We start from the raw sequence: 11,787 nt of genomic DNA, 5'->3' as shown, positions 1-11,787 counted from the left end.
AGGTAGTGGTGTCGCGAGTTGAGTTGGTCAATCCAAGGTCCTTGGTGACTTCCGGAGACTTGAGGCACCTCTTGGTCGGAATAACATCGCCCTCGACCGGGATCGAGGTCTTCCTATCCTTAGCCTCTCGGTGGACACCGGCTGCCGCTACTAATTCGGTCACCAAAGCGGGGAAGGGTAAGTTTCCCTTAACATGAATGCGCCCCATGGATTGGCGAATGGCATGCAGAATGTCGACTGGTTTCTCGGTTAGGATGCACCATACCAATAAGGCAAGCTCGGCGGTAATGGATGATCCATGGGTGCTCGGAAGCACGTAGTGAGCTAGGATTTGGGCCCATGCTGTGGCTTCTTGAGTGAGGAAACGTGCATCTAAACCCTTTGGTCTTTGCTTTATGGTTCCCCGAATCCAAAATGCTTCGGGTAAAGCTATTACGCGAAGGATCGCGCTCCAATCGAACTCACGTTCATCGCATGCTGACAAGACTTCTTGATAGGCGTCATATCCATCCGCTAATGGCCCAATCTTAAGTACTCCTTGGATGGCTTCCACCGTGACTGACACTTGCTTTCGGCGCACAAAGATTGATGTGAGAAGGGGTGAGTGGTAGTTGGAGTAGAACTCCACCACCTATGATAGATTGACCTCCTTTGGTTGCCTCAAGAGGAACCTCCATTGCCTCTGGTCAATGTATGGCATCACTATCGGAGTGAGGTGGACCGGTAGGACTAGAAGGGGCTCTGGGTGATAATTCCGCTCAATCATCCTTGAGTAAACAAGTTCGCAGTAGCGGTTAGGGAACTTGTTTGAGTCCTTTGGAGGGTTGTCCTTCTCTAAAGCATCAACGGGGCCCTTAGCCTTCTTGAGGAGGGGCTTGGCTGCTGGTTCTTGGCACGCTCTGTTGGTGGCTGGCTTCTTCGGGGCTTTCCCTTTGTTCTTTTTGATGACCATTCTGTGATAGTAAAGAAAGGAGATGACATCAAACCCAAAGAAGCGTAATTGAATATGATCATGCAAGTGAAAAATTGTGCCGTAAGAATATGGGTATCCTTATTACATGACAGCTGCAACATGTAACTAAGATAACATTTGATAAGCAAGACAAATCACTGGCATGTGGTATGGGGTTAGTGTAAGCATGCAAGTAAAAGGCATGAGAAGCATACACCCTCAAATACCAAGAGTGGAAAGCAGTTTATGAAAAGGTGAGTGGGTAGAGTGTAGAATGTGAGGGTGCACCCAAGAGTGACTAAGGTATTGGTAGGAAGCACCTAGTTAAGAAGCAATGAGTCACAATGAGCTCAAAAAATCATGTATGCTTTTCCTCAAACACTTGGCGTGCATCCTTTTTGTAGTATGCAAATAAGTGAGGAGAGAGCAATGTAACATTGCACAAACCAATATTAATCACTACAATGCACAATGGTTGTAAGAAAATCATGCAACACATCTCATCTACCAATGCAAAAGAAGTTATGACCCAAGTACCCATGAAGAACTAATTGGAAAAGAAGCAAAAACACCCCAAAGGAGTGAGGGGCCCAAAAAAGGAAGGAAAAAAAAGAAAAAGACTACCTAAAAGAGAATGAAATCAACTGACTAAGAAGCAAAAGAGAGAAGTAGAGCAAGAGGGAAGCATAGTATAGTACCTTGAGAGAGATGGAAAGGGGGTATGGGAGAGGAGAGGTTGTAGAGTGGAATGATGGAGAATGGAGGGAGTAATGTAGGAACCACCAGAGGTGGGTGGTCGCCGGAGGTGATGGTGGGAGGTGGTTGTTTGGAAGGAAAAATGGTAGTGGATAGTAGAGGAGGCAAGAAGAAAAGGGGAGAGAAGAATGATGGGAGCAAGTGTGCTCCCCTGTTATATTCACGTCAGACACCCATGCGTGCGCGCACGGTGCGCGCCCGCGCAGGAAAGCGGGATGGGGTAATGGCGCGCGCGCGCACAATGCGCGTAGGCACCCATGTGCTTGTGCCGGTAGCACAAGGATGGCTCAGAGGCGGCACAACTTTCTGGAAGAGGTACCAGAAGTTGGCTGCAGGGATGTTGGCGCGCGCGCGGCAGGTGCGCGCAAGCGGCAATGAGGTTATGCCTCAGGCATGAGATGGGCCTGGGATTGGCTCAACTCTCTGGAGAGTGGCCCAGAGGTTACTGCAGAACGAGGGACGTGTGCGCGGCATGGGTGTAGGCGCGTCCTTTACGTCGCGAGCGTATTGACGCGTCGGCCCCTAGTGTGCGCACGCGGCAGAGGTGGTGAGCTGGGGGCTCAGTGCAGGCGCGAGAGTGGCCCAACTCTCTGGAAAATGTACCAGGAGTGCACAGGGGTGATCGGCGCGCGCGCACAAGGTGCGCTAGCACGTCGATCTGCAGACTATCAAAAGGGTGCGTACGCGCCATGTGCGCGCATGCGTGATTGGCTTGTGCCTCAGGCATGGTGCTGGAGTAGTGTGGGCGCGATTTTCTGGAAAATGTATGGAGAGGTAATTCTTGCAATCCACGCGTCTGGGCACGTCGCGCGCCCGCGTGGATGGTTGGTGGACGAAATTGTGATTCCTATTCTTTTCAAGTTGTTTGTCTTTGTATGAATTTATTCAATAATTGTCCTTATTTGAAGTCACAACTCCGTTCAACTAACCAGCAAGTGTACTGGGTCGTCCAAGTAATACCTTACGTGAGTAAGGGTCGAATCCACAGAGATTGTTGGTATGAAGCAAGCTATGGTCACTTTGCAAATCTCAGTTAGGCGGATTAAATATTGATTTATGGGTTTCGAAAATAGAAATAAGAAAATAAATAATAAAAGGGATAGAAATACTTATGTAGATTCACTGGTAGGAATTTCAGATAAGCGGAATGGAGATGCTGTAGAGCTCACGGACGCCTGCTCTCCTATTCCTTCTACTCAATCCTTCTTACTCCTTTCCATGGCAAGCTTTGTATAGGGGTTCACCATCAACTGTGGCTACTTTCAATCCTCTCGGGGAAATATCCTATGCGGCTGTCACTCGCACAGCTAACCAGTCTGGAGGCATCACCCATGGTTGATAGCTACATCCCATCCTCGCAGTGAAAGCTAATGCTCACGCACTCTGTCACAGTACGGCCAATCACCGGTTGGTTCCCGCTTCCTACTGGAATAGAATCCCTCTTTTGCGTCTGTCACTGACGCCCAGCAGGTTGCAAGTTTGAAGCACGTCACAGTCATTCATTACCGGAATCCTACTCGGAATACCACAGACAAGGTAAGACTTTCCGGATTCCCAGGATCCTACTCGGAACACCACAGACAAGGTTGGACTTTCCGGATTCCCAGGATCCTACTCGGAACACCACAGACAAGGTTGGACTTTTCGGATCCTCATAAATGCCGCCATCCATCTAGCTTATACCACGAAGATTCTGTTGGGGAATCTAAGAGATACACATTCAAGCTTGTGTAGCATGTAGAACGTAAGTGGTTGTCAATCACGCGCGTTCATGAGTGAGAACGTTAATGAGGGTTATTAACTCATCACATTCATCATGTTCTTGGGTACGAATGAATATCTTGGAATAAGAATAAAAGAGGAATTGAATAAAAGAAAATAGAACTTCATTAATCTTTGAGGTACAGCAGAGCTCCACACCCTTAATCTATGGTGTGCAGAAACTCCACTGTTGAAAATACATAAGCAAGAGGTTCAGGCATGGCCGAATGGCCAGCCCCCTAAACGTGATCACAGGATAGAAAATACAATCCAGGATGTCTAATACAATAGTAAGAGGTCCTATATATACTAGACTAGCTACTAGGGTTTACATGAGTAAGTAATTGATGCATAAATTCACTTCCGGGGCCCACTTGGTGTGTGTTTGGGCTGAGCTTTGATCAATCCACGTGTAGAGGCATTTCTTGGCGTCAAACTTCAGGTTATGACGTGTTTTGGGCGTTTAACTCCGGATCATGACGTTTTTCTGGCGTTTTACTCCAGACAGCAGCATGTACTTGGCGTTCAACGCCAAGTTACGTCGTCAATCTCCGAATAAAGTATGGACTATTATATATTGCTGGAAAGCCCTGGATGTCTACTTTCCAACGCCGTTGAGAGCGCGCCATTTGGAGTTCTGTAGCTCCAGAAAATCCATTTCGAGTGCAGGGAGGTCAGAATCCAACAGCATCAGTAGTCCTTTTGTCAGCCTTTTTCAGAGTTTTGCTCAATTCCCTCAATTTCAGTCAGAATTTACCTGAAATCACAGAAAAACACACAAACTCATAGTAAAGTCCAGAAATGTGAATTTAACATAAAAACTAATGAAAACATCCCTAAAAGTAGCTTGAACTTACTAAAAACTATGTAAAAACAATGCCAAAAAGCGTATAAATTATCCGCTCATCACAACACCAAACTTAAATTGTTGCTTGTCCCCAAGCAACTGAAAATCAAATAGGATATAAAGAAGAGAATATACTATAAAATCCAAAATATCAATGAATATTAATTTAATTACATGAGCGGGACTTGTAGCTTTTTGCTTCTGAACAGCTTTGGCATCTCACTTTTTCCTTTGTAGTTTAGAGGTATTGGCGTCTCTGGGGGAATTTAGAATTTGGGATAGTGTTATTGAATTTCTTAGTTTAAGCATGTTGATTCTTGAACACAGCTACTTATGAGTCTTGGCTGTGGCCCTAAGCATTTTGTCTTCCAGTATTACCACCAGATACACAAATGCCACAGACACATAACTGGGTGAACCTTTTCTGATTGTGACTTAGCTTTGCTAAAGTCCCCAATTAGTGGTGTCCAGAGCTCTTAAGCACACTCTTTGCTTTGGATCACGACTTTAACCACTCAGTCTCAAGCTTTTCACTTGGACCTTCATGACACAAGCACATGGTTAGGGACAGCTTGATTTAGCCGCTTAGGCCCGGATTTAATTTCCTTGGGCCCTCCTGTCCATTGATGCTCAAAGCCTTGGATCCTTGCTTTAGAATTTTTCGTCTCTCTCTCTTTTTTTTTTTTCATTGCTTTTTCTTGCTTCAAGAATCAATTTCATGATGTTTTTCAGATCATCAATAACATTTCTCTTTGTTCCTCATTCTTTCAAGAACCAACAATTTTAAACACTCATAAACAACAAGATCAAAAGACATATGCACTGTTCAATCATTCATTCAGAAAACAAAAATTATTGCCACCACATCAATATAATTAAACTAAATTCACTAATAATTTCGAAAATTATGTACTTCTTGTTCTTTTGAATTAAAACATTTTTCTTTTAAGAGAGGTGAAGGACTAGTGGATTTTATTTCATAGCTTTAAGGCATGGTTTACATACTAATGATCATGAAGTAGAGACACAAAAACATAAATAAACATAGCATTAAAAACCGAAAACAGAAAGAAATAAAGAACAAGGAATGAATCCACCTTAGTGGCGTCTTCTTCTTGAAGGACCAATGATGTTCTTCAACTCTTCTATGTCCCTTCCTTGCCTTTGTTGCTCCTCCCTCATTGCTCTTTGATCTTCTCTTATTTCTTGGAGAGTGAGGGCGTGTTCATGATGTTCCACCCTTAGTTGTTCAACATTATGGCTCAAATCCTCTAAGGAGGTGTTGAGTTGCTCCCAATAGTTGTTAGGAGGAAAGTGCATTCCTTGAGGCATTTGTTGATGATGCACTTCCTCATGTTCTTCTTGGAGGCCGTGAGGAGCTTCCCTTGTTTGCTCCATCTTTTTCTTGGTAATGGGCTTGTCTTCTTCAATGGAGATATCTCCTTCTATGATAACTCCAGCTGAGTAACATAGATGGCATATAAGATGGGGGAAGGCTAGCCGTGCCATGTATGAAGGCTTGTCAGCTATTTTGTAGAGTTCATTGGAGATGACTTCATGAACCTCTATTTCTTCACCAATCATGATGCTATGAACCATGATGGCCCGATCCACAGTAACTTCAGATCGGTTGCTTGTAGGGATGATGGATCTTTGAATGAACTCCAACCATCCTCTAGCTACAGGCTTGAGGTCCAGTCTTCTTAGTTGGACTGGCTTGCCTTTGGAGTCTACTCTCCATTGGGCACCTTCCACACATATGTCCATAAGGACTTGGTCCAACCTTTGGTTAAAGTTGACCCTTCTTGTGTAGGGGTGTTCATCACCTTGCATCATAGGCAAATGAAACGCCAACCTCACATTTTCCGGACTGAAATCCAAGTATTTCCCCCTAACCATTGTGAGATAATTCTTTGGGCTTGGGTTCATACTTTGGTCATGGTTCCTAGTGATCCATGCATTGGCATAGAACTCTTGAACCATGAGAATTCCGACTTGTTGCATTGGGTTGGCTAAGACTTCCCAACCTCTTCTTTGAATTTCATGTCGGATCTCCGGATACTCATTTTTCTTGAGCTTGAAAGGGACCTCCGGGATCACCTTCTTCTTTGCCACAACATCATAGAAGTGGTCTTGATGGCTTTTGGAGATAAATCTCTCTTTCTCCCATGACTCGGAAGTGTAAGCTTTTGCCTTCTCTTTTCCTTTTCTTGAGGAAACTCCGGTCTTAGGTGCCATTGATGGTGAATGAAAATCAAAAAGCTTAGGCTTTTTACCACACGAAACTTAAAATTTGCTCGTCCTCGAGCAAGAAAAGAAAAGAAGAGTAGAAGAAGAAGAAGAAAATATGGTAGAGAGGGAGAAGAGAGGGTTCGGCTATGTGGGAGAATGTGGGGTTGTGTTGTGTGAAAATGTAAAAGAAAAGAAGGGTATTTATAGGGAGGGGGGAGGGTATAAGTTCGGCCATTTTGGGTGGGAAAGGGTGGGAAATTGAATTTGAATTTTTATGGAGGTAGGTGGGGTGTATGGGGAAGAGGAGGTTGATGTGAATGGTGAATGGGGTAATTGGGAAGAGGAATTGAGGTGATTGATGAAGAAGATGTTGGGAGTTGTGACATGGGGAATCACATCACAAAAACTAGGATTGGAAAGTAAGGTGGGAATATGTTAGGTGAGGATCCTGTGGGGTCCACAAATCTTGAGGTGAGGATCCTGTGGGGTCCACAGATCCTGAGGTGAAAACAAATACCATTCCTTCACCATATAGGCATGTAACATGCCTCCATGCATCATTCTGGCGTTTAAACGCCCATTGATGCACGTTCTGGGCGTTAAACGCCCATGTGATGCTTGTTGCTGGCGTTGAACGCCAGTTTCAAGCTTGTTTCTGGCGTTCAGCGCCAGATTGTCCTCTGTGTGCGCATTCTGGTGTTAAACGCCAGGATGTAGCTTGTTGTGGGCGTTCAGCGCCAGAAAGATGCTTTGTTCTGGCGTTGAACGCCAGCCAGATGCTCCTTCTGGGCGCTGAACGCCAGCCCGTGCGTCCTCCAGGGTGAAAATTTTTTTCTTCTGTTTTTGACTCTGTTTTTAATTTTTTTGATTTTTTTCGTGACTCCTCATAATCATGTACCTAATAAAACACAAAAATAACAAAGAAACAAAATAAAATAAAATTAGATAAATAAAATTGGGTTGCCTCCCAACAAGCGCTTCTTTAATGTCAATAGCTTGACAGTGGCTCTCATGGAACCACAAGGTGATCAGGTCAACTTAAGTGTGATATTCCCAACACCAAACTTAGAGTTTGGATATGGGGTTTGGACACCAAACTTAGAGTTTGGTTGTGGCTTCACAACACCAAACTTAGAGTTTGACTGTGTGGGCTCTTCTTGACTCTGAACTGAGAGAAGCTCTTCATGCTTACTCTCTTTTGTCACAGAGGGATGGCCATGTGCCTGAAACACAAGGTAGTCCCCATTCAATTGAAGGACTAACTCACCTCTGTTGACATCTATTACAGCTCCTGCTGTGGCTAGGAAATGTCTTCCTAGGATGATGCATTCATCATCTTCCTTCCTAGTGTCTAGGATTATGAAATCAGTAGGGATGTAAAGGCCTTCAACCCTTACTAGCACGTCCTCCACTGTCCCATAAGCTTGTCTTATTGACTTATCTGCCAATTGTAATGAGAACAAGGCAGGTTGTACCTCAATGATTCCCAGCTTCTCCATTACAGAGAGTGGCATAAGATTTATCCCTGACCCCAGATCACATAGAGCTTTTTCAAAGCTCATGGTGCCAATGGTGCAAGGTATTAAGAATTTGCCAGGATCTTGTTTCTTTTGAGGTAGAGTCCTCTGAATCCAAGTATCTAGTTCACTAATGAGCAAGGGAGATTCACTTTCCCAACTCTCATTACCAAACAGCTTGGCATTCAGCTTCATGATAGCTCCTAAGTATTGAGCAACTTGCTCTCCAGTCATATCTTCATTCTCTTCAGAGGATGAATATTCTTCAGAGCTCATGAATGGCAGAAGAAGATTTAAAGGAATCTCTATGGTCTCTAGATGAGCCTTAGATTCTTCAGGATCCTTAATAGGAGACTCCTTCTTGCTTGAGGAACGTCCCAGGAGGTCTTCCTCACTAGGATTTTCGTCCTCTTCCTCCTTAGTGCATTCGGCCACTTTGATTAAATCAATGGCCTTGCATTCTCCCTTTGGATTCTCTTCTGTATTGCTTGGGAGAGTACTAGGAGGAGTGTCAATGACTTTCTTACTCAGCTGGCCCACTTGTGCCTCCAGATTTCTAATAGAGGATCTTGTTTCATTCATGAAACTAAAAGTGGCCTTTGACAGATCAGAGACTATATTTGCTAAATTAGAATTGTTTTGTTCAGAATTCTCTGTCTGTTGCTGAGAAGATGATGGATATGGCTTGCTATTGCCTAGCCTATTACGTCCACCATTGTTAAAACCTTGTTGAGGTTTTTGTTGATCCTTCCATGAGAAATTTGGATGATTTCTCCATGATGAGTTATAGGTGTTTCCATAAGGTTCACCTAAGTAATTAACCTCTGCCATGGCAGGGTTCTCAGGATCATAAGCTTCTTCAGAAGCTGCCTCTCTAGTACTGTTGGATGCATGTTGCAATCCATTCAGATTTTGAGAGATCATGTTGACCTGTTGAGTCAACACTTTGTTCTGAGCCAATATGGCATTCAGAGTATCAATTTCAAGAACTCCTTTCTTCTGAGGTATCCCATTATTCACGGAATTCCTCTCAGAGGTGTACATAAACTGGTTGTTTGCAACCATGTCAATGAGTTCTTGAGCCTCTTCAGGCGTTTTCTTCAGGTGAATAGATCCACCTGCAGAATGGTCCAATGACATTTTCGAAAATTCAGAGAGACCATAATAGAATATATCTAATATGGTCCATTCTGAAAACATGTCAGATGGACATCTCTTGGTCAGCTGCTTGTATCTTTCCCAAGCTTCATAGAGGGATTCACCATCTTTCTGTTTGAAGGTTTGAACATCCACTCTCAGCTTGCTCAGCTTTTGAGGAGGAAAGAACTTATCTAAGAATGCAGTGACAAGCTTATCCCATGAATCCAGGCTATCCTTGGGTTGTGAATCTAACCATACTCTAGCTCTGTCTCTTACAGCAAAAGGGAAAAGCAAGAGTCTGTAGACTTCAGGATTAACTCCATTTGTCTTTACAGTGTCACATATCTGCAAGAACTCAGTTAAAAACTGGTAAGGATCTTCAGATGGAAGTCCATAAAACTTGCAGTTTTGTTGCATTAAAGCAACTAGTTGAGGCTTAAGCTCAAAGTTATTGGCTCCAATGGCAGGAATGGAGATGCTTCTTCCATCAAACTTGGACGTTGGCTTTGTGAAGTCACCAAGCATTCTCCTTGCATTATTATTATTATTTTCGGCCATCTCTTCCTCTTGTTCGAAATTTTCAAGAAGGTCTCTTCTGGATTGTTGTAATTTAGCTTCTTTTAATTTTCTCTTCAGAGTCCTTTCAGGTTCTGGATCAATTTCAACAAGAGTGTCTTTATCCCTGTTCCTGCTCATATGAAAGAGAAGAAAACAAGAAAAGGAAGAGGAATCCTCTATGTCACAGTATAGAGATTCCTTTATGTTAGTAGAAAAAGAAGGGGGTAGAAGAAGAGTGGAAGAAAAGAAACACAACTGTGAGGATGGCAGAGATGTGAGATGAGATGTTAGGATATGAATGAAGAGGGGTGAAGAGAAGTGTTAGTAATTAAATAATTAAATAGAAGAAGAAAAGAGGAGAGAGAATTCGAAATTAATTTTGAAAAAGAGGTTAGTGTTTTTCGAAAATATTAAAATTAAAACATGAAACAATTAATTAATTAAAAAAGAATTTTTGAAAAAAGGGGTGAGATATTTTCGAAAATTAGAGAGGGAAAAGTAGTTAGGTGGTTTTGAAAAAGATAAGAAACAAACAAAAAGTTAGTTAGTTGATTAAAAAAGATTTGAAATCAAAATTTAAAAAGATAAGAAGATAATAAGTTAGATAAGATATTTTGAAATTAAATTTTGAAAAATATAAAATTTTTTTGAAAAAGATAAGATAAAAAGATAAAAAGATTTTTAAGAAAAAGATATTTTGAAAAAAGATTTAATTTTTAAAATTACTTAACTAACAAGAAACTACAAGATAAGATTCTAGAACTTAAAGATTGAACCTTTCTTAACAAGAAAGTAACAAACTTCAAATTTTTGAACCAATCACATTAATTGTTAGCTAATTTTCGAAAATTAGATGTAAAGATAAGAAAAAGATTTTGAAAATATTTTGAACAATAATTTTTGAAATTTTCGAAAATTATAAAAAAAATGAAAAAGATATGATTTTTGAAAAAGATTTTGAAAAGATAAGATTTTTAAAATTTGAAATTTTGACTTGACTTGTAAGAAACAACTAATTTTGAAAATTTTTGACCAAGTCAACCCAAAATTTCGAAATTTTGGAGGGAAATAAGGAAAAGATATTTTTGATTTTTTTTTTTAAGGAAAAACACAAAAAATGACCCAAAACATGAAAATTTTGGATCAAGACACAAGATGCATGCAAGAATGCTATGAATGTCAAGATGAACACCAAGAACACTATGAAGATCATGATGAACATCAAGAACATAATTTTGAAAAATTTTTAAATGCAAAGAAAACATGCAAGACACCAAACTTAGAAATCTTTAATGCATGGAAAATATGAATGCAAAAATGCACATGAAAAACAACATAAGACACAAAACATAAAATCATCAAGATCAAACAAGAAGACTTGTTAAGAACAACTTGAAGATCATGAAGAACACTATGAATGTATGAGATTTTCGAAAAATGCAAGAAAAATTTTTAAAACATGCAATTGACACCAAACTTAAAAATTAACACAAGACTCAAACAAGAAACATAAAATATTTTTTTGATTTTTATGATTTTCTAATTTTTTTGTATTTTTATTAAATTTTTTTTTCGAAAAACATTTTTGGAAAAACGCAAAATAAAAGAAAAATTTTGAAAAAGATTTTTGAAAAGAAAATTACCTAATCTGAGCAACAAGATGAACCGTCAGTTGTCCATACTCGAACAATCCCCGGCAACGGCGCCAAAAAACTTGGTGGACGAAATTGTGATTCCTATTCTTTTCAAGTTGTTTGTCTTTGTATGGATTTATTCAATAATTGTCCTTATTTGAAGTCACAACTCCGTTCAACTAACCAGCAAGTGTACTGGGTCGTCCAAGTAATACCTTACGTGAGTAAGGGTCGAATCCACAGAGATTGTTGGTATGAAGCAAGCTATGGTCACTTTGCAAATCTCAGTTAGGCGGATTAAATATTAATTTATGGGTTTCGAAAATAGAAATAAGAAAATAAATAATAAAAGGGATAGAAATACTTATGTAGATTCACTGGTAGGAATTT

This window comes from Arachis stenosperma, chromosome 1, assembly GCF_014773155.1.
Source record: "Arachis stenosperma cultivar V10309 chromosome 1, arast.V10309.gnm1.PFL2, whole genome shotgun sequence".
Lineage (NCBI taxonomy): Eukaryota > Viridiplantae > Streptophyta > Magnoliopsida > Fabales > Fabaceae > Arachis > Arachis stenosperma.
The sequence above is the reverse complement of the archived record's forward strand: the minus strand, read 5'-3'. Positions refer to the sequence as shown.